Raw genomic sequence first — 20009 nt, forward strand, 5'->3', positions numbered from 1 at the left:
TCAGCAGCTCGCCCTGTCAGCCGGCCGGGCCAGCAGTGCGAGAGCCTGAAGCGGGACGGTAGGCAGAGACTAAAGCCCCTCCTGTCCTGTAGCATTGTGGAGCAGGAGCTGTCAGCTGTCCCGCTCCACCATTCTCTTTCACGCTGCTCCGTACTTGCAGTGTGAGCTGTGGGGACGCCATCCACGGCAGGCCGGCGCAATGACGTCACACCATTGCGCCGGTGCCCGGAGACTTCGTCCCCGTGGCTCACACTGCAAGAACAGAGCAGCGTGTGAGAAAGGTGAGAGCTGTTTGGGCACTATGGTACAGGGGATCATATGTGAGGGGCACAGGACATGGGGAATTATATGTGGGGGGAACAGGACAGGGGGTATTATATATGAGGCCCTGTCATGTGCCCATATAATGCCCCCCTGACATGTGCCCCTCACATATAATGCCCCCCCTGACATGTGCCCCTCACTTATAATAACCCCTGTCCTGTGCCCCTCACATATAATGCCCCCTGAGGGGGCAGGACAGGGGGCATTATATGTGAGGGGCAGAGGACAGAGAATTATGTGTGGGGGGCACAGAACAGGGGGTATTATATATGAGGTGCACAACACAGGGGGGCATTATATGTGAGGGGCACATGACGGGTTATTATGAGTGAGGGGCACATGTCGGGGGCATTATATGTGGGGGGCACAGGACAGGGGGTATTATATATGAGGGGCACATGATAGAGGGGCATTATATGTGAGGGGCACATGACAGGGTCCCCCCCTGTAATGTGCCCATATAATGCCCCCCCTGACATGTGCCCCTGACTTATAATGCCCCCCTGACATGTGCCCCTCACTTATTATAACCCCTGTCCTGTGCTCCTCACATAGAATGCCCCATGTCCTGTTCCCCTCACGTATAATGCCCCCTGAGGGGGCAGGACAGGGGGCATTATATGTGAGGGGAACATGACAGGGGCATTATATGTGAGGGGCACAGGACAAGGGGGGTGCATTATATGTGAGGGGCACAGGACAGGGGGGGTGCATTATATGTGAGGGGCACAGGACTGGGGGGGGGGTGCATTATATGTGAGGGGCACATGACAGGGCCCCCCCCCTGTCATGTGCCTATATAATGCCCCCCTGACATGTGCTCCTGACTTATAATAACCCCTGTCCTGTGTCCCTCACATATAATGCCCCCTGTGGGGAGGGGGGCCTCCATGTCTATTTTGCTTGGGGCCCCCAAATTCCTTCAAACGGCCCTGCCCTCTATCTGCATAGGAACAGGAAGAACAAGAGAGGTTAAAAGGCCCCTCCCTCCATAATCCCTCAGTGTTTTCGGTTCCTATGGAGCAGTGGACGTCTGTACCTTTTTCCAGCGGGCTGTGTATGGTGGAGTCCAGGCAGGGGGAATCAGTCGCCTTGGACCTCCCTCTCCTCTTCCCCGCATTGGGTCATGGCCTTCTGTGGAGGCGCCTCTCCGGTCCCGCTTTCTGTCCACTGCGGCGCTCTGGGAGTTTATGCAGGGGACCTGGTTCTTTGGCCGGCCTCGGGTACGTATGACGCGTCGTGCACGTGCATCCTCCAGGATTGGCTGGAACCCGGAGGTCCCGCATCCAAGATGGCAGCGCCCACCGGAAGACGCCGGGAGCTTATTGGGAGGCGGGCACCAATATTCAAAACCCTGGGCATATAAGGAAGCCCCAGGTCTATCCACATCCTCTGACACCAGGGATAGTTCGGGCGCTGCCCGCTCTGCATCTCTGGAGCGCAGAGGAACCAGCAACCCAGTGAGTAGCTGACCCAATTGCGGGTACACTTACTTCTTTTGGGGGGGAAGTATTGTTTATAGTTCCCTTATGGCTATCCTTCTCTCCTTTTAGGGAGACAAGGAGGCCCCGAAGAAAACTAAGGATAATGAAAATGTGGGGTTTGTGCTGCTATATTTCATGAAGGATATATTAAGCCCCTATGTAAACCTTGTATGGATAAGTTAATTCAGCAGGAATCCCCGTCTTTTTTGGAGGAACTTCGTTCTATTATTAAATCTGAAGTTCAAACTTCTGTTGCTGTGTCTCTGCCAAAAGCTCAGTTAGTTGATCCATCTCCACCTTTCCATATGTCGGATTTTCCTTCTTTTTCGGATACTCCTCCGTTAAAAAGACGAAAAGCCACTGTCTTAGTAAACTCTGATTCTGAGGTTGACATAATTTCCTTGGGTTCTAATTCTCAAGAAGAGGGTGAAGTGATTAAACCCTGTACACAGTAGTGATAAGAGGTATTATTTCTTCTCTTAGGACACTGAAATTTTAGTTAATGCTGTCAGAAATGCGATGAACATTCCTGAAAATGCTGAACCCTCCTCTATCCAAGACCGCATGTTTGCGGGTTTGAAACCTAAAAGGCAACAGGTGTTGACTGTTCATGACAACATTAAAGGGGTTATCCAGGGAAAAACTTTTTTATATACATCAACTGGCTCCAGAAAGTTAAACAGATTGGTAAATTACTTCTATTTAAAAAATCTTAATCCTTTCAGTACTTATGAGCTGCTGAAGTTGAGTTGTTCTTTTCTGTCTAAGTGCTCTCTGATGACACGTGTCTCGGGAACCGAGTTTAGAAGCAAATCCCCATAGCAAACCTCTTCTACTTTGTGCAGTTCCCGAGACAAGCAGAGATGTCAGCAGAGAGCACTGTTGACAGACAGAAAACAACAGCTCAACTTCAGCAGCTGATAATTATTGAAAGGATTAAGATTTGTTTATTTTTTTTTTATCATTCTGAATTTATTAAGGCAGCAGAATACAGGTCAAAGTCATGAAATGAACATATGAAATGACAGCGATCATCACAAGGTCACATGGAACAAACATTAGTAAACAAGCTGTGCTCCTGTATTGGGCATAAACTTCTTGCCATTTGCTGACATACAAGCGCAAATCAGAGAATCAAGGAGACAGTACTAAATTCCACTAAGTACAACGATAACCGGGGAAAGGAGGGTCATCCAGAGGGTGCAATAAGGTAGTGAAGTAGGAAAACCTCTACTCTAAAAGATGCCCTGGCAAGTAGTAAAGAATCAGAAGGAGGGCAGAGGAGTGGATATCAAATACTCCAGGTCAGTAATGTGGGTCAAAAAGCAAGAAGGTCCGTGAGAAGAGTGGGGAGATAGATGACTAGGAGAGAGGGAGGGAGGAGAATGAAGAAGAGGAGGGGGTGGGGAGGGTAAGAACAAGGCTCATATGAGTATCAGCTGTACATACCTGTAGGGCCCAGGCACTCGCCACCGACCATGCGCAATGCGAACTCCACAGCACCATGGCCCACTCCACAGCACACAGCAACCGTAGCGGGGCCTGAAAAGAAGGGGTCAGTGTCATGCGTCTATGTGTTGTCGTCCGTCGTATAGCGGGGGGTTTCTATAAAGGCCAACCAAGGATACCAAATCCGTGAATATCGTTCCTGTCTACCCGAGGAGTCCGCCATTAATTCCTCCATCCTGCACAGGAAAAGGATTTCCTTGTACCATTCGGATATAGATGGGGCCTGGGGGTCCTTCCAGTGTCTAGGAATAACTGTCCTAGCTGCCATGAGTAAAAAATTAGCTAAGATCTTGGGTGGGGTCCTCCTGGAGATCGGGAGAATGGAAAGCAGCAGAACTTTAGGGTCATTCGGGTAAGTGACACCAGAAATGGCAGAGATGCGGGATGTTACCATCTCCCAGAACTGTGTCATTGTGGGGCAGGACCACCATATATGTGTCATCATTCCCTGGGGGGCTCCGCAGCGCCAGCATGAGTCGGGCACATTTGGAAACATGCGGTGTAGTACGGCCGGCACCCTGTACCACCGAGAGAGCAATTTGTAATTGGTCTCCTGTGCCCTGCAAGAAATGGACAAGCGGTGGCACATAGCAAATGCGGCCGACCAATCGGACGGGGCATAGGTTGTGTTTAGTTCCGCCTCCCATGCCCCCACAAAGCGAGGAGGGGTCTGGGATGTCTCGTCGAGAAGGAGGCTGTAAATCCGGGAGACTGGTTTAAGTGGTGCGGTGTCGGAGGTACACAACTGTTCCATGGGTGACAGGGGTCTGGCTATGAGCAGGTTCCGTCCCTCAGCTCTAATGAAATGTACTAGCTGAAGGTATTGTATGTATGTGAGGGGCGTCCGTTGGTTCTCGGGAACCAGGTCAGTATATGGTCGTAGCAATGTTCCATCAAGGAAGGTAGAAAGCGGCAGGGTCGAGTGGCCCATCCTGCCCAGGAAAGCTGTCTTCCCCAGTCCCGGTCTAAAAAGAGGGTTACCCAGAACGGGGGTCAAGGGTCCATTAGGTGCTATTAGGTTCCTCCCCCTGATGTGTCGGTTGTAAGTCGTGTCTAGTTCTTTGTATACCCACGGCAGGGTCTGGTGAGACTGCTGCGCAGACGTCCCCGTTGGTAACCACGGGAAAGACAAGTCCACTCTCCTGTCCGTCAGTTCAGCGCCCACCCACCTTTTTGTGGCTTGACCATGAAGGAGGTCCAAGAGTCTTGTCAATGTAGCCGCAATGTAGTAAGCCTGGCAGTCCGGAACCGGCAGGCCACCTGCCTGCTTACGTCTCGTCAAGACTCGCTTGGCAATTCTTGCCGATCTGCCCGCCCATATAAAAGCCCGAAACATCCCGTCTAGTTTCTTGAAAAAAGAGGCTCGGAGTGTAATCGGGACCGCCTGGAACATGTAGAGAAGCCTCGGGAGAACATTCATTTTTAGAACGTTCACCCGGCCCAGCCATGAGAAGGTCCCCTTGGTCCAAGTACGCAGGTCTTTGTCAATGGCCGTTAACAGGGGCTGGAAGTTAAGTGTGAAGCTATCATCTAGGTTTGTTGGTACATGAACCCCCAGATATTTGAGTGAGGCAGTGTTCCATTTGAAAGGATGAGTCTGTTTGAGACTGTCCACCTCCTCTCCTGGAAGCGTAATATTAAGGGCAACACTTTTAGTGAAGTTGATCTTGTGATTGCTGAAATGGGAGTATAACCTGAGGGCCCGGGTAATGGCAGGAAGGGTGGTGTGGGGAGACGTTACGTACAGGAGGAGATCGTCCGCGAATGCCGAACAGACGTGCCTCTCCCTCCCCCCCACTGAAACCCAACAATAGTCGGGTCCGCTCGGAGAGCGATCATGAGATGCTCCATGCATAATGTATAACCAAAATACCTCCTAAAGGGTCTACGGGCACTTAAATCAGAAACAAAAAACCTTGGGGATGCAACTCCCCTCAGGGTAAACCCTGAATAAAGACCCTCTCTAGTCTAAAACTTAACTTTTAATTGTTCAAATAATAATCTGTATTAACGTGCTCAAAATTGCCCACTAGGTGGCAGTGTGAGATTAAAATTACAATCCCGTGTTCATTTATTTTAGTTTTATGGCATATTTATGCTTGGATGTATCTGACCAGGGGGCTCTGTATGCAGTGCTCTGCTTCAATGCCGTCTACTGACATAGCATCTCAGAGCTCCGTGGTCCATCCATATATTGCTGCCGGGATTGAGCTAAAATCTGTTCTCCTCTAAATCAACGTTTCGCCGGTGGGACCCGGCTTTTTCAAGAGTCTGAGGTACACTTCAGTGTACCTCAGACTCTTGAAAAAGCCGGGTCCCACCGGTTTGATTGGGATAGAAGAGGAGAGGGAATGGATTATAGAGAACGCTCTGAGAGTGTTGTCCCGTGTCTCTCTGGTTTTAATAAATCCAGACTGGTCAGGGTGGATCAGGGGGCCAATCACGGCAGCCAAGCAATCCGCCAATAATTTGGCGAACAGCTTGGCGTCCACGTTCAATAAAGAAATGGGGCGGTAGCTCGCGCATAAGTTGGGGTCCCTTCCCTCTTTGGGTATAACGGTAATATGGGCTGTCAGGGCTCCAGGAGGGAATTCGGCACCCTGCGCTACGGCATTAAAGGACCCACACAGGAGGGGGAGCAAGTCTCCCTTTAGAGTTTTAAAAAATTTGGCTGTATAGCCGTCGGGTCCTGGGCTCTTGCCCAAGGGCAAATTAGAGATCGCTGCTGCCAGTTCCCCCTCTGTGAATGGGGCCTCCAAGGCCAGAATGACCTCGTCAGACAGTCTGGGGAGGGCCATATGAGCTAAGTAGTCAGATAAGGTCATTGGGGTTGGGGAGGAAGGAAGTAGTGGAGGAGGGGGGGGGGGAGATTATACAGGTCCTTATAATAAGATTCAAAAGCCTCCAGTATGTCTGCAGTAACGATCTCCTTCCTCCAGGCATCGTAATGGAAGGGATGTAAAGCGCAGCTCTCTGGTTGCGCAAAGCCCTAGCCAGGTATCCTCTCGGTTTATTGCCCCATTCGTAAAAGGCCTTCGCGCAATGTTGTCTGTAATATTTGTGACTATCGTTCATCAGGGAGCATACATCGTGTCAGGTTTTAATTAAGGCCCTCAAGGAGGATTCCTGGTGAGACCGTTTGTGTTGGGCTTCCAATGTGGCCAATGAATCAAGGAGTTGCTTCAGCCTGTCCGACCTCTCTCTCTTGAGACGAGAGCCATGTCTTATCAGGACACCCTGAAGCACGCATTTGAGTGCTTCCCATTTTGTACGTAAGGGGGTATCATCCTCCGCGTGGTCGGTCTGAAAGTGGGTGATAGTGGATTTGAGGTCGGACAGGCAGAGGGAGTCCAGTAGCAGGGACTCGTTCAGTTTCCAATTGAAATGTGGTTTGCTAAGTGAGGGTATAATGATCGTGCAATGTACAGGAGCGTGATCTGATAGGAACAAGTTCCCTATCTGGGTTGAGGACAGCCTGGGAAGGTAATAATGGGAGAGGAAAATGTAATCAAGGCGACTGTAAGAGTCATGAGGGCTGGAGTAATAGGTATAGTCTTTAACATCCGCGTGTTGGAGGCGCCCGACATCACAAAGCTGTACGTAATGTTAAAGTTTCTTGAGTCTACCAAGTTGGATGTACGAGACAGCAGAGTGGCGCGTGGACACGTCCAACAGAGGCTGTAGCGTCAGGTTGAGGTCGCCCCCCCAAGACAAGCATTCCCTGTGTGAAAATGGACAGCTCTTCTAGGGCAGTCATCAGGAACGGAAGTTGTGAGCTATTGGGGGCATAAACCGTCGCCACTGTCACCACCTGGTCGAGGATCGTCCCTTTGACGAACAGAAATCTGGCATCAGGGTTGGTTTTAACCTCCGAGACGCTGAAGGGAAGAGTCCGATGTAAGCCAATCGAGACCCCCTTCGAGCAGGAATCAGGATTCGTACTGTGAAACCAGGTGGTGAAGTAGCGTCCCAGTCTCCCCGGGGTATGGCCTGACTTAAAGTGCGTCTCCTGTTAGCAAATGATTTTAGCTTTTTGTTTGTGTAAGTGGTAGAGTATTTTCGATCGCTTTTCAGGGATGTTAAAGCCCTGCACGTTTTAAGGTGGTTACCTTCAAATCTGACATGATGTCTGTGGCTGTGGAGTCCAATAGGTCAGTGGGAGGTCCCAAGTCCTAGAGAGGGGGAAGGATAGGAAAAGAGACAAGGAAAGATCAGAAGAAAGAAAACAGAGGGTTAGATATCAGGGTAAGGTGACAAACAAAAAAAAATACAACAACAAAAAAAGCAAATATATTTGCAAAAACTCTCTAATCGCAGAATAGGACTTCTGCCAACTCGGCGTAAGTAAACTACACCGTCCATATGTGTGGGCGGTCTGGCTACCAGCGGAGGGGGAACCAGACAACAGGTGAGTTATCCAAAGGTGTGGTCGGGGAATGCTCATCAACCCACGGCCTTTGAGTAACTAAGGACAAGCGAGCGGTCCCACTCAGGGTCCACTGCTAAACTAAAATGAGGGGAGGGGTACGTATGTGATCTGTGCATTGGGGTACCATGGTCTGGGGGGGGGGATGGGTCGTGGGGGGGGGTTGGGGGGGTGGGCCGTAAGCCTATGTAATCAAAGACCTCAATCATGGCGGAGTGCGGTGTGTAAGAAGGAAACTATGTGCAAATGAAAACTATGTGCGAATGAACAGGGGGGGCAGCACCCACTACAGTCACAGTCACAGTTCCACGACACCGTTCAATGGTCGATCAGGCTGGCGTCTCTGACGTTGCGGCAGCGGTCCTCCTGGAATAGGACGCCTGGACGGAGTCCGCTGCGATGTTCTGGCAGTCTGCGGAGCAGCATAAGGGTCTCTCAAGTACGATATCCACTCCGGCAGCGTCAACTGTGGGAGGCCAAGGGTGTCCAAAAAGGAGGTCAAGTTCCCTGGGTGACGTAGAGTAGCCGATGATGTCGCCGTCGAGACTTGCAGTGCAAATGGAAACCCCCACCGATAAGGAATGTTGCGTTCCTGTAGCAAACGCAGGAGTGGGCGCAGCAGGGATCTTTGACGTAGGGTCCTCCGGGACAGGTCAGGATACACCTGAAGGATGGCTCCATCGAAGTCGACATCACCATTTTGTCGCACCTTCTGCATAATCTGTTCTTTGATAGTGTATTTGTGTATGCGGCAGATGACGTCGCGGGGGCGGGTGGGGTCAGTACTGGGTGCTCTCAATGCTCTGTGGACTCTGTCAATTTCTATGGGAGTTGTAGGTGGTCGCCCCAGGATCAGATTGAAGATTCGTGTAACCGTTGCATGCAGATCGGGGGCCCTCGTGGCTTCAGGGAGACCCCTTATGCGGACATTATTTCTCCTATTTCTGTTTTCAATATCGTCCAAATGGTCTGCCATAGCGTGGTGGGTGGATGTTTGTGCATTAAGAGCCACCTACATATCTTTCATGGAGTCACGCACAGTATTTTGGAAGTCCTCTAGAGCCCCAACTCTACCCTGCAGGTCCGCTACATCACGTTTGACTGGCTGTAAGTCTTGTCTCCAAGCATGCTTGAGATCAGAGGCCATGGCGGATATGTCAGACTTCGTGGGTAATAAGGAGAGGAGAGCCTGCAGCTCCGGGTGGTCTTTTAGCAATGCAACAGCTTGAGCGGGTGGAGGTAGTGAGGAGGAGATATATGCAAAATCCTGAGAGTGAGCTAGCTCTGGATGTGGCAGGCTCCAGGAGCTGGCGGGGTCCTGTTGCAGCTGGTGGTGGGAAGCATGACCCCAGTCAGGCACAGGACTCCGGTGAGTGGGGGTCACAGGTATGTGAGATAAGGTGAGACCCGTGGGGTGCTGCAGTGCAGATGCGACACCCACACACTCATTGGGTGCCCATGCCCTCTCCCGGCTGGGCTCCTCATCTGTTGGGCATAGCAGAGGAGTGGGCGAAGGGGGCTCCTCCTGGCTCCTAAAGATAGAAGGGATGCTGGATGTGGGCGAGTGAGGCCCAGAGTCCACTGCCGCAGGGGGGGGGGGGGCAAGGGAGCCCTGATTTGGGGAGGGTGTGAGTCCAGGGCATCCACCACTCCTACCTCTACAAGCGTGATCTGTTCAGTGATGAGGGCCGAGGTGGTGAAACGAGTCTCCCGGACGTCTGAGCTGCCACCGGAGGGATTCAGCTGTACGGGCGCTGCGGTCCGGTCTTGTGACTCCCTCTGTCGCTGCGCGCGCGTGTGCTGCGGGAGAGTCCCGGGCATCTCCACAGTGCCTCCGGTCTCCAGGGTTGCCCTCGCCGACTCCTTCTGTCTTCCGCCTGGTAAGTGCGGCGTCTCTTGGCGCGGGCACCCCTGTGAGGCAGCCGCTCCTCCAGCCGTGCACTGCCTCGTGGTCGGGGGAGAAGGGGCGGGGGCAGAAGGCCTCGGCTGTTCTCGCGCCATCTTGGATTGCCCGGTCATCTTCTTTGGAGGCTCAGGATGTTCCCCCAGAGGGCCAAAAAAGTTAGGAATGAGGGTAGATGTGATCCTGGGAGGTTCAGCCGGGTGTCCCCTTTTCCCGGATCTTCTGGTTCCCATGTAAGCCGGCAGAAACCCCGATAATGGCAGCCGTGGGTCCGGAGCTCAGTTCCCCTGCGTCTTGCTCTCTACATAGCCGGACACACCCCCGGATTAAGATTTTTTAATAGAAGTAATTTACAAATCTGTTTAACTTTCTAGAGCCAGTTGATATAAGAAAAAACATTTTTTCCTTGAATACCCCTGTAAAGGGGTGCTCCTGTGGAAAACTTTTTTTTTTAAATCAACTGGTGCCAGAAAGTTAAACAGATTAGTATATTAATATCTCTTATCCCTTGGGGCTGTCATTCCAGTTCCTCCGCAAGAACAAGGCCTAGGTCATTACTCCAACTTATTCCTAGTCCCAAAGCCAAATGGTTCCTTTAGAACCATTATAAATTTGAAGGGTCGAACAAATGCATTACATACAAAAGATTCAAAATGGAAACTCTAAAATCTGCTATTCCGTTAATACAAAAAGACGCCTGGATGGCGACTATCGATTTAAAAGACGCCTACTTCCATATTCCAATCTACGAGCCTCACCAAAGATACCTCAGGTTTGCAGTCCGATTAAACAAAAAAGTTCATCACTTTCAATTCAAAGCTCTACCTTTTGGAATATCCTTGGCTCCAAGGATATTCACAAAGGTCATGGTAGAGGTTGTAGCCTTCCTAAGACTAGTAGGGATCACCATCATTCCCTACCTAGACGATCTTTTGATCACTGCAAATTCTTATCACCTGCTGTCTCTTCATGTCCAGCGGACAGTGTCATGCCTACAAGACCTAGGCTAGGTAGTAAACTTTCATAAATCCGATCTCTCTCCCCCAAGAACCAAGAGATTCCTAGGCATGATCCTGAATTCAAAGGTACAAAAAAAAAACTTTCTTCCAGGAGGAAAAGTATCATCCATTCAGGAAAAGATAAAAAAAAAAAAAAAAAAAGGTGTTGAGAACCAAATCTGTCACTCTAAGAGAAGCCATGTCCCTACTGGGGTCCATGACCTCCTGCATTCCAGCTGTACCCTTGTGCCAGAGTTATTCCAGATCTCTTCAGTCACAAATACTGAAGACATGGGATCGCTCTCAGTTATCTCTAGAAAAAAAGATGAGCATTCCTCTTTTTGTAAAGAAATCCCTAAAATGGTGGCTAAAGAAGGAAAATCTTCTGGTATGGTTACCATGGATCCCTTTTCCATCTATTTCTATAACAAAAGATGCCAGTATATGGGGCTGGGGAGCCATAGTGGAAGATCTTCATCTGCAGGATTCATGGTCCCAGGAAACCCGAACCTGTTCCTCGAACTTTCGAGAACGAAAAGCGATATTCAAAGCTTTAACCCTTTAAGGACCCAGCCAATTTTCACTGTAGGACCCGGCCATTTTTTGCACATCTGACCACTGTCACTTTAAGCATTAATAACTCTGGAATGCTTTTACCTTTCATTCTGATTCCGAGATTGTTTTTTCGTGACATATTCTACTTTACGTTAGTGGTAAAATTTTGTCGATCCTTGCATCGTTTCTTGGTGAAAAATTCCAAAATTTGATGAAAAAATTGAAAATTTTGCATTTTTTTTTATCTTTGAAGCTCTCTGCTTATAAGGAAAATTAATATTACAAATAAATTATATATTGATTCACATATACAATATGTCTACTTTATGTTTGCATCATAAAGTTGACATGTTTTTACTTTTGGAAGACACCAGAGGGCTTCAAAGTTCAGCAGCAATTTTCTAATTTTTCACAAAATTTTCAAAATCAAAATTTTTCAGGGACCAGTTCCGTTTTCAAGTGGATTTGAAGGGCCTTCTTATTAGAAATACCCCAAAAATACCCCATTATAAAAACTGCACCCCCCAAAGTATTCAAAATTACATTCAAAAGGTTTGTTAACCCTTTAGGTGTTTCACAGGAATAGCAGCAAATTGAAGGAGAAAATTCAAAATCTTAATTTTTTACACTGGCAATTTTTACAAGGGGTAAAAGGAGAGAAATCTTCCTAAAATGTGTAGCCCAATTTCTCTCAAGTAAGGAAATACCTCATATGTGTATGTCAAGTGTACGGTGGGCGCAGTAGAGGGCTCAGAAGGGAAGGAGCGAGAATGGGATTTTGGAGAGTGAGTTTTTCTGAAATGGTTTTTGTGGGGCATGGCGCATTTAGGAAGCCCCTATGGTGCCAGAACAGCAAAAAAAAAAAACACATGGCATACCATTTTAGAAACTACACCCCTCAAGGAACACATCAAGGGGTACAGTGAGCCTTAAAACCTCACAGGTGTTTGACGACTTTTTGCTAAAGTCGGATGTGTAAATGAAAAAAAAATAATGTTTTCACTAAATTGCTGGTTTTCCCCCACATTTTATATTTTTACAAGGGGTAATAGGAGAAAATGACCCCCAAAATTTGTAACCCCATTTCTTCTGAGTATGGAAATACCCCATGTGTGGACATCAAGTGATCTGCTGGCGCACTACAATGCTCAGAAGAGAAGGAGCGCCATTGAGCTTTTGAAGACAGAATTTGGTTGGAATAGAAGTCGGGGGCCATGTGCGTTTACAAAGCCCCCCCGTGGTGCCAGAACAGTGGACCCCCCCACGTGACCCCATTTTGGAAACTACACCACCCACAGAATTTAATAAGGGGTGCAGTGAGTATTTACACCCCACTGGCGTTTGACAGATCTTTGGAACAGTGGGCTGTGCAAATGAAAAATTACATTTTTCATTTTCACTGACCACTGTTCCAAAAATCTGTCAGACACCTGTGGGGCGTAAATGCTCACTGTACCCCTTATTACATTACATGAGGGGTGTAGTTTCCAAAATTGGGTCATATGTGGGGGGTTCCATTGTTCTGGCTCTATGGGGGCTTTGTAAACACACGTAGCCTTCAATTCCGGACAAATTTTATCTTCAAAATCCCAATGGCGCTCCTTCTCTTCTGAGCATTGTAGTTTGCCCGTCAAGCACTTTACATCCACATATGGGGTATGCTCTTACTCAGAAGAAATGGGGTTACAAATTTTGAGGGGCTTTTTTCCTATGTTTCCTTGTGAAAATGAAAAATTTTGGGTAACACCAGCATTTTTTGTGAAAATTTTTCATCAAAATTCGTCAAACACCCCTGTGGGGTGTTAAGGCTCACTATACCCCTTGTTACTTTCCGTGAGGGGTGTAGTTTCCAAAATGGGATCACATGTGTGTATTTAATTTTTTTGCGTTTATGTCAGAACCGCTGTAAAATCAGCCACCCCTGTGCACATCACCAATGTAGGCCTCAAATGTACATAGGCTCTCACTCTTGAGCCTTGTTATGCGCCCGCAGAGCATTTTACGGCCACATATGGGGTATTTCTGTACTCAGGAGAAATTGCGTTACAAATTTTGGGGGGCTTTTTTTCCTTTTAACACTTGTGAAAATAAAAAGTAAAGGACAACACCAGCATGTTAGTGTAAAATTTTTTTTTTTTTACACTGACAGGCTGGTGTAGCCCCCAACTTTTCTTTTTCATAAGGGGTTAAAGGAGAAAAAGCCCCCCAAAATTTGTAACACAATTTCTCCCGATTACGGAGATACCCCATATGTGGCCCTAAACTGTTTACTTGAAATACGACAGGGCTCTGAAGTGAGAGCCCCATGCGCATTTGAGGACTAAATTAGGGATTGCATAGGGGTGGACATAGGGGTATTCTACGCCAGTGATTCCCAAACAGGGTGTCTCCAGCTGTTGCTAAACTCCCAGCATGCCTGGACAGTCAGTGGATGTCCGGAAATGCTGGGAGTTGTTGTTTTGCAACAGCTGGAGGCTCCGTTTTGGAAACACTGCCGTACAATACATTTTTCATTTTTATTGGGGGGACAGTGTAAGGGGGTTTATGTGTAGTGTTTTACCCTTTATTAGGTGTTAGTGTAGTGTAGTGTTTTTAGGGTACAGTCACACTGGCGGGTTACAGTGAGCTTCCAGATAGAAATTAGCGCTGCGGCGAAAAGTTTGCCGCAGCTCATACTTGAAGCAGGAAACTTACTGTAAACCCGCCCGTGTGAATGTACCCTGTACATTCACATGGGGGGGGGGGGGGGGGCAAACCTCCAGCTGTTTCAAAACTACAACTCCCAGCATGTACTGACAGACCGTGCATGCTGGGAGTTGTAGTTTTGCAACAGCTGGAGGCACACTGGTTGGAAAACCTTCAGTTAGGTTCTGTTACCTAACTCAGTATTTTCCAACCAGTGTGCCTATAGCTGTTGCAAAACTACAATTCCCAGCATGTACTGATCGCCGAAGGGCATGCTGGGAGATCTAGTTATGCAACAGCTGGAGGGATCGCAACTACAACTCCCGGCATGCCGAGACAGCTGTTTCGGCATGCTGGGATTTGAAGTTTTGCAACATCTGGAGGGCTACAGATAGAGACCACTGCACTGTGATCTCCAAACTGTGGACCTCCAGATGTTGCAAAACTACAAATTCCAGCATGCACAGACAGCAAACAGCTATGTGGGCATGCTGGGAGTTGTAGTTTTGCAAGATCTAGAGTGCTACAGTATAGAGATCACTGTGCAGTAGTCTCTAAACTGTAGACCTCCAGCTGTTGCAAAACTGCATCTCCCACCATGCCCAGCAGCTGCCTGGCATGCTGGGAGTTGTAGTTTTGCAACATCTGGAGGGCTACAGTCTCAGACTGTAGCCCTCTAGATGTTGCTAGGCAACTTACCGGCTTCCATCGGATCCAGGGAGCCGTCCTCTTCTGCCGCACGACATAGCCGCCCGCGCCGATCACCGCCGCCGATCCGGTCCCGCAGCTTCCTCCGACGGGTAAGTGGATCTTCGCCGTCCTGCCCCGCCTATTGTGGGTGGGCAGAACGGGGAAAACGAAAGAAAACCCCCCCGCCCCTAATCTGCTATTGGTGGTCGCGTCTAGACCACCAATAGCAGAGATAGGAGGGGTGGCACCTCTGCCACCTCACTCCTACTGCTACAGGGGGATTGTGGGTGTCTTAGACAACCGCGATCCCCCTTATATTCCGGGTTACCGGGTCACCATAGACCCGAATGACCCGGAATCGGCGCAAATCGCAAGTGTGAATTCACTTGCGATTTGCGCCGATCGCCGACATGGGGGGGTCTGATGACCCCCCTGGGCATTTGCACGGGGTGCCTGCTGATCGATATCAGCAGTCACCCCGGCCCGGCCCCCGCCCGGCGGGGACCGAAATTCCCACGGGCGTACAGGTACGCCCTGGGTCCTTAAGACCCAGGTACAGAAGGCGTATCCATACGCCCTAGGTCCTGTACGGGTTAAAAGCATCAAAAAAATCTAGTGGGGGCCTCCATGTAAAAGTCTACTCGGACAACACTACAGCAGTGGCCTTCATCAATAACCAGGGGGGGAACAAGACACACCTCTGAAGATTCTCTTTCTGCAGGACACCTAAAAGGAGTGGACAATCCATCTGCCGACTTTTTGAGTCGCCATCTTCTGGATCCAGGGGAATGGTCCCTGAATGCTTAGGTCTTTCTCTCTCTGACTCTCTGAATCTTGGGGTCTTCCAGAAATAGACCTCTTTGCGTCTCTGAAGAATCACAGTTCACAGTTTCTTCTCTCTCAATCCCAGAGAGAACCCTGAAGTGGTGGATGCTCTTCAACAGATATGGTCGTTCAATCTAGCTTATGTTTTTCCACCAGTTCCTCTAATCATGAGAGCTCTCCAGAAGGTGAGACTAGGAAGCGGAAGATCCATCTTCATAGCTCTAATGTGGCCAAAGAGAAGCTGGTTCAGCCTTCTAAAAGAACTTGCCATAACAGAACCTATCCTTCTACCTCAGAGGGATGATTTGATGTCCCAGGGCCCTCTATTCCACAAAAATCTAAACAATCTCCAGTTGGCTGCCTGGCTATTGAGAGGGTTGTGTTAGAGCAAAAGGGTCTCTCAAAAAAAGGTGATTGACACACTCCTAAAAATGTAAGAAGGATTTTACTTGCTCCATTTATCTCAAGCAATGGAATACGTTTCTGTCCGGTGTGGCTCCTCTCCACCAGATCTGCTCAACCCTGATATTCCCAGAATATTAGACTTCCTGCAGGATGGTTTTGACCTAGGTTTATCTCTGAGTACACTAAAAGTCCAGACGGCAGCCTTTGACTGTTTTTTTTATGTCAGCATTGCTGAACACAAATGGGTCAAAAGGTTTTTTTTCAGCAATTTCTAGAATCATACCAAAAATTTCTAATCTTTCTTCCCCCTGGGACTTAAATATTGTTTTATCATCCTTAACTAAAGAACCTTCTGAGCCTTTGTGAGGATCAACTATGAGGTCCCTTACCTGGAAAACCGTGTTTCTTGTGGCAATAACATCAAGAGTAAGTAGAGTAAGTGAAATCCAAGCCTTGTCTATAGATTATCCTTACCTTATTGTACTCAAAGATTATTTTAAAACATAATCCTGCTTTCTTTCCAAAAGTTGTATCTAATTTTCATAGGTCCCAAGACATAATTCTTCCCTCTTTCTGCACCAGTCCTAAAAACAGTAAGGAGGAAGATGGATGTTAGGAGAGTGGTCTTACACTATCTAGAGACCACTAGAACCTGGAGGAAAGACTCTAACCTCTTTATTCAGTATCAAGGACCAAACAGAGGAAAGAAAGCATCGAAAAACTCAATCTCCAATGTATTAAGTCAGCTATCAGTCATTCCTATACTTCTGCGGGTCAAGAAGTTCCGGTAGGCATCAAAGCTCATTCCACTAGGGCTGTTTCAGTCTCCTGGGCTGAGAGAGCTTCGGCCTCTCTAGAACAGATATGCAGAGCGGCAACTTGTTCTTCTCCGCACACTTTCTTCAAGCATTATAAGCTGGATGTGGCCTCTTCTCAGGACCTTGGTTTTGGCCGGAAGGTGCTGCAGGCTGTGGCCCCTCCCTAAATCTACACTTATCTGGTATGTCTCGTGGTGCTGTCGTGACTGGACGAAGGGAAAAGTGGGAATTATGACATTGACTTTCATGAGTCCATCACGACCTATCTATTCCCACCCTTATTTTTTATATGTATCCGTACATGTATATCTCTTAACTGCTCTCTTAGTAATTTATAAACACTGAGGGATTATGGAGGGAGGGGCCTTTTAACTTCTCTTGTGCTTCCTGTTCCTATGCAGATAGGGAGCAATCTCATGTGGTGCTGTCGTGATCATGGACTCATGAAAACTGAATTATCGGTAATTCCCACTTTTCTCATACCTAAATATGGTGGATCAATCTGTATCCAATTCAGCCCAGCGATCTGCGGCGGATTCCGGGTCAATCGGGTCTCCAGTGACCCGGAATTACTGGCTGATCGGGGTCGTCTCTGACCAGCAGGGGTGAGGTGGCACTGGTGCCACCTCACGATCGCCCTGATTCGTCGGCCGGTTTACCGGCCGACCAATCAGGGCACCTGCTGCGGGTGTCACTCCCGCAACCCGCTCCGCCCCTCTTCTGGAGCACGTGAGCGGGTGCGGGACGTGGACCCCTGGAGCTGGGGACCCCGATCCCCGGCGTCCCTGTTGGGATCGGGGCCCCAGGAGCGGTGGCGGCGGCGAGGGACTGACCTGGGGAGCAGCAGTTGGAGGTGATTGACAGCCTCCTGCTGTTGCTTAGCAACAGCTCCCAGCATGCAAAAAGGGCATGCTGGGAGCTGTAGTTATGCAACAGCAGGAGGAAGACCACCACAACTCCCAGCATTCCCTTATGGGCATGATGGGACTTATAGTTTTGCAACAGCTGGAGGCACATTTTTTCTATGGAAAAGTGTACCTTCAGCTGTTGTATAACTACAACTCCCAGCTTGCACAAACAGCTAAAGTGCATGCTGGGAGTTGTAGTGGTGCATCTGCTGGTTGCATTTCAGAGTTCTCTTTTACCTAACTCAGGGTTTCATGACCGGTGTGCCTCCAGCTGTTGCAAACTACAACTCCCAGCATGCACCATACATACTGTGAGTTGTAGTTTTGCAACAGCTGGAGGCACACTGTGAAACACTGAGTTAGGTCACAAACTCAGTGATACTACTCCCACTATTACCAGACAGCCACTGACTGTCCAGGCATGCTGGGAGTTTTACAACAGCTAGAGGCACCCTGTTTAGAATCACTGGTGTAGAATACCCCTATGTCCACCCCTATGCAATCCCTAATCTAGGCCTCAAATGCACATGGCGCTCTCACTTCGGAGCCCTGTCGTATTTCAAGGAAACAGTTTAGGGTCACATATGGGGTATCGCCGTACTTGGGAGAATTTGTGTTACAAATTTTGGGGGGTATTTTCTGCTTTTACCCTTTTTTAAAATGTAAAATTTTTGGGAAAAGAAGCATTTTAGGTAAAAAAAAATGTTTTTACATATGCAAAAGTCGTGAAACACCTGTGGGGTATAAAGGTTCACTTAACCCCTTGTTACGTTCCCCGAGGGGTCTAGTTTCCAAAATGGTATGCCATGTGGTTTTCTTTTTTGCTGTTCTGGCACCATAGGGGCTTCCTAAATGCGGCATGCCCCCAGAGCAAAATTTGCTTTCAAAAAGCCAAATGTGACTCCTTCTCTTCTGAGACCTGTAGTGCGCCAGCAGAACACTTTTCACCCCCACATGAGGTGTTTTCTGAATCGGGAGAAATTGGGCTTCAAATTTTTTTTTGGGGGGGGTATTTCCTGCTATTACCCTTTTTAAAAATGTTAAACTTTTGGGAAACCAAGCATTTTAGGAAAAACAATTTTTTTTTTTACATATGCACAAGTCGTAAATCACCTGTGGGGTATTAAGGTTCACTTTACCCCTTGTTATGTTCCCTGAGGGGTCTAGTTTCCAAAATGGTATGCCATGTGTTTTTTTTTTTTTGCTGTTCTGGCACCATAGGGGCTTCCTAATTGTGACATGCCCCCAAAAAACCATTTGTCGCTCTTTCCTTTCTGAGCCCTCTACTGTGCCCGCCGAACACTTTACATAGACATATGAGGTATGTGCTTACTCGAGAAAAATTGGGTTTCAAATACAAGTAAACATTTTTTACTTTTACCCCTTGCAAAAATTCTAAAATTGGGTCTACAAGAACATGCGAGTGTAAAAAATGAAGATTGTGAATTTTCCCCTTCACTTTCCTGCTATTTCTGTGAAACACCTAAAGGGTTAAAACGCTGACTGAATGTCATTTTGAATACTTTGGGGGGTGCAGTTTTTATAATGGGGTAATTTATGGGGTATTTCTAATATGAAGACCCTTCAAATCCACTTCAAACCTGAACTGGTCCCTGAAAAAAAGCGAGTTTCAAAATTTTGTGAAAAATTGGAAAATTGCTGCTGAACTTCGAAGCCCTCTGGTGTCTTCCAAAAGTAGAAACTCATAAATTTTATGATGCAAACATAAAGTAGACATATTGGAAATATGAATAAAAATTTTTTTATTTGGAATATCCATTTTCCTTACAAGCAGAGAGCTTCAAAGTTAGAAAAATGCTACATTTTCAAATTTTTCATCAAATTTTGGGATTTTTCACCAAGAAAGGATGCAAGTTACCACAAAATTTTACCAATATGTTAAAGTAGAATATGTCACGAAAAAACAATCTCGGAATCAGAATGATAACTAAAAGCATTCCAGAGTTATTAATGTTTCAAGTGACAGTGGTCAGAATTGCAAAAAATGGCCGAGTCCTTAAGGTGAAAAAGGGCTCAGTCCTTAAGGGGTGTATTCACACATACATTATCCTGCACAGATTTGATGCTGTGTTCTGTCAATTAGTTTACACTGTAATCTGCAGGATAAAATCCTGCGGATCAAATCTGTGCAGAATACTGTCTGTGTGAATAGACCCTTAAGGTCACAGTTTTGTTATGTTTCATTTCTTTCAAGAGAGTATCTAATCAAATCATTGGATATCTCATGTAAAAAAAAAAATTTCCTTCAAGGTGCTCTCTTTACTATTTATAGACAAACTAAAACTAATTTACACTCTGTTTTCTATCCTGCTTTTCCTCATTCTGAGAAATGGTGTGGTCCGTTGTTTGAAATCTTACGACCCTCTTAGGAATCCTCCTTTCTCTCAATGACTTATTTCATATTGCAAACCTTACTTACCTGTCTCTTCTTCCACTTTAGCAAGATGGGTTACACCAA

Source organism: Hyla sarda, chromosome 6 (assembly GCF_029499605.1).
Source record: "Hyla sarda isolate aHylSar1 chromosome 6, aHylSar1.hap1, whole genome shotgun sequence".
In the NCBI taxonomy this organism is placed as follows: domain Eukaryota; kingdom Metazoa; phylum Chordata; class Amphibia; order Anura; family Hylidae; genus Hyla; species Hyla sarda.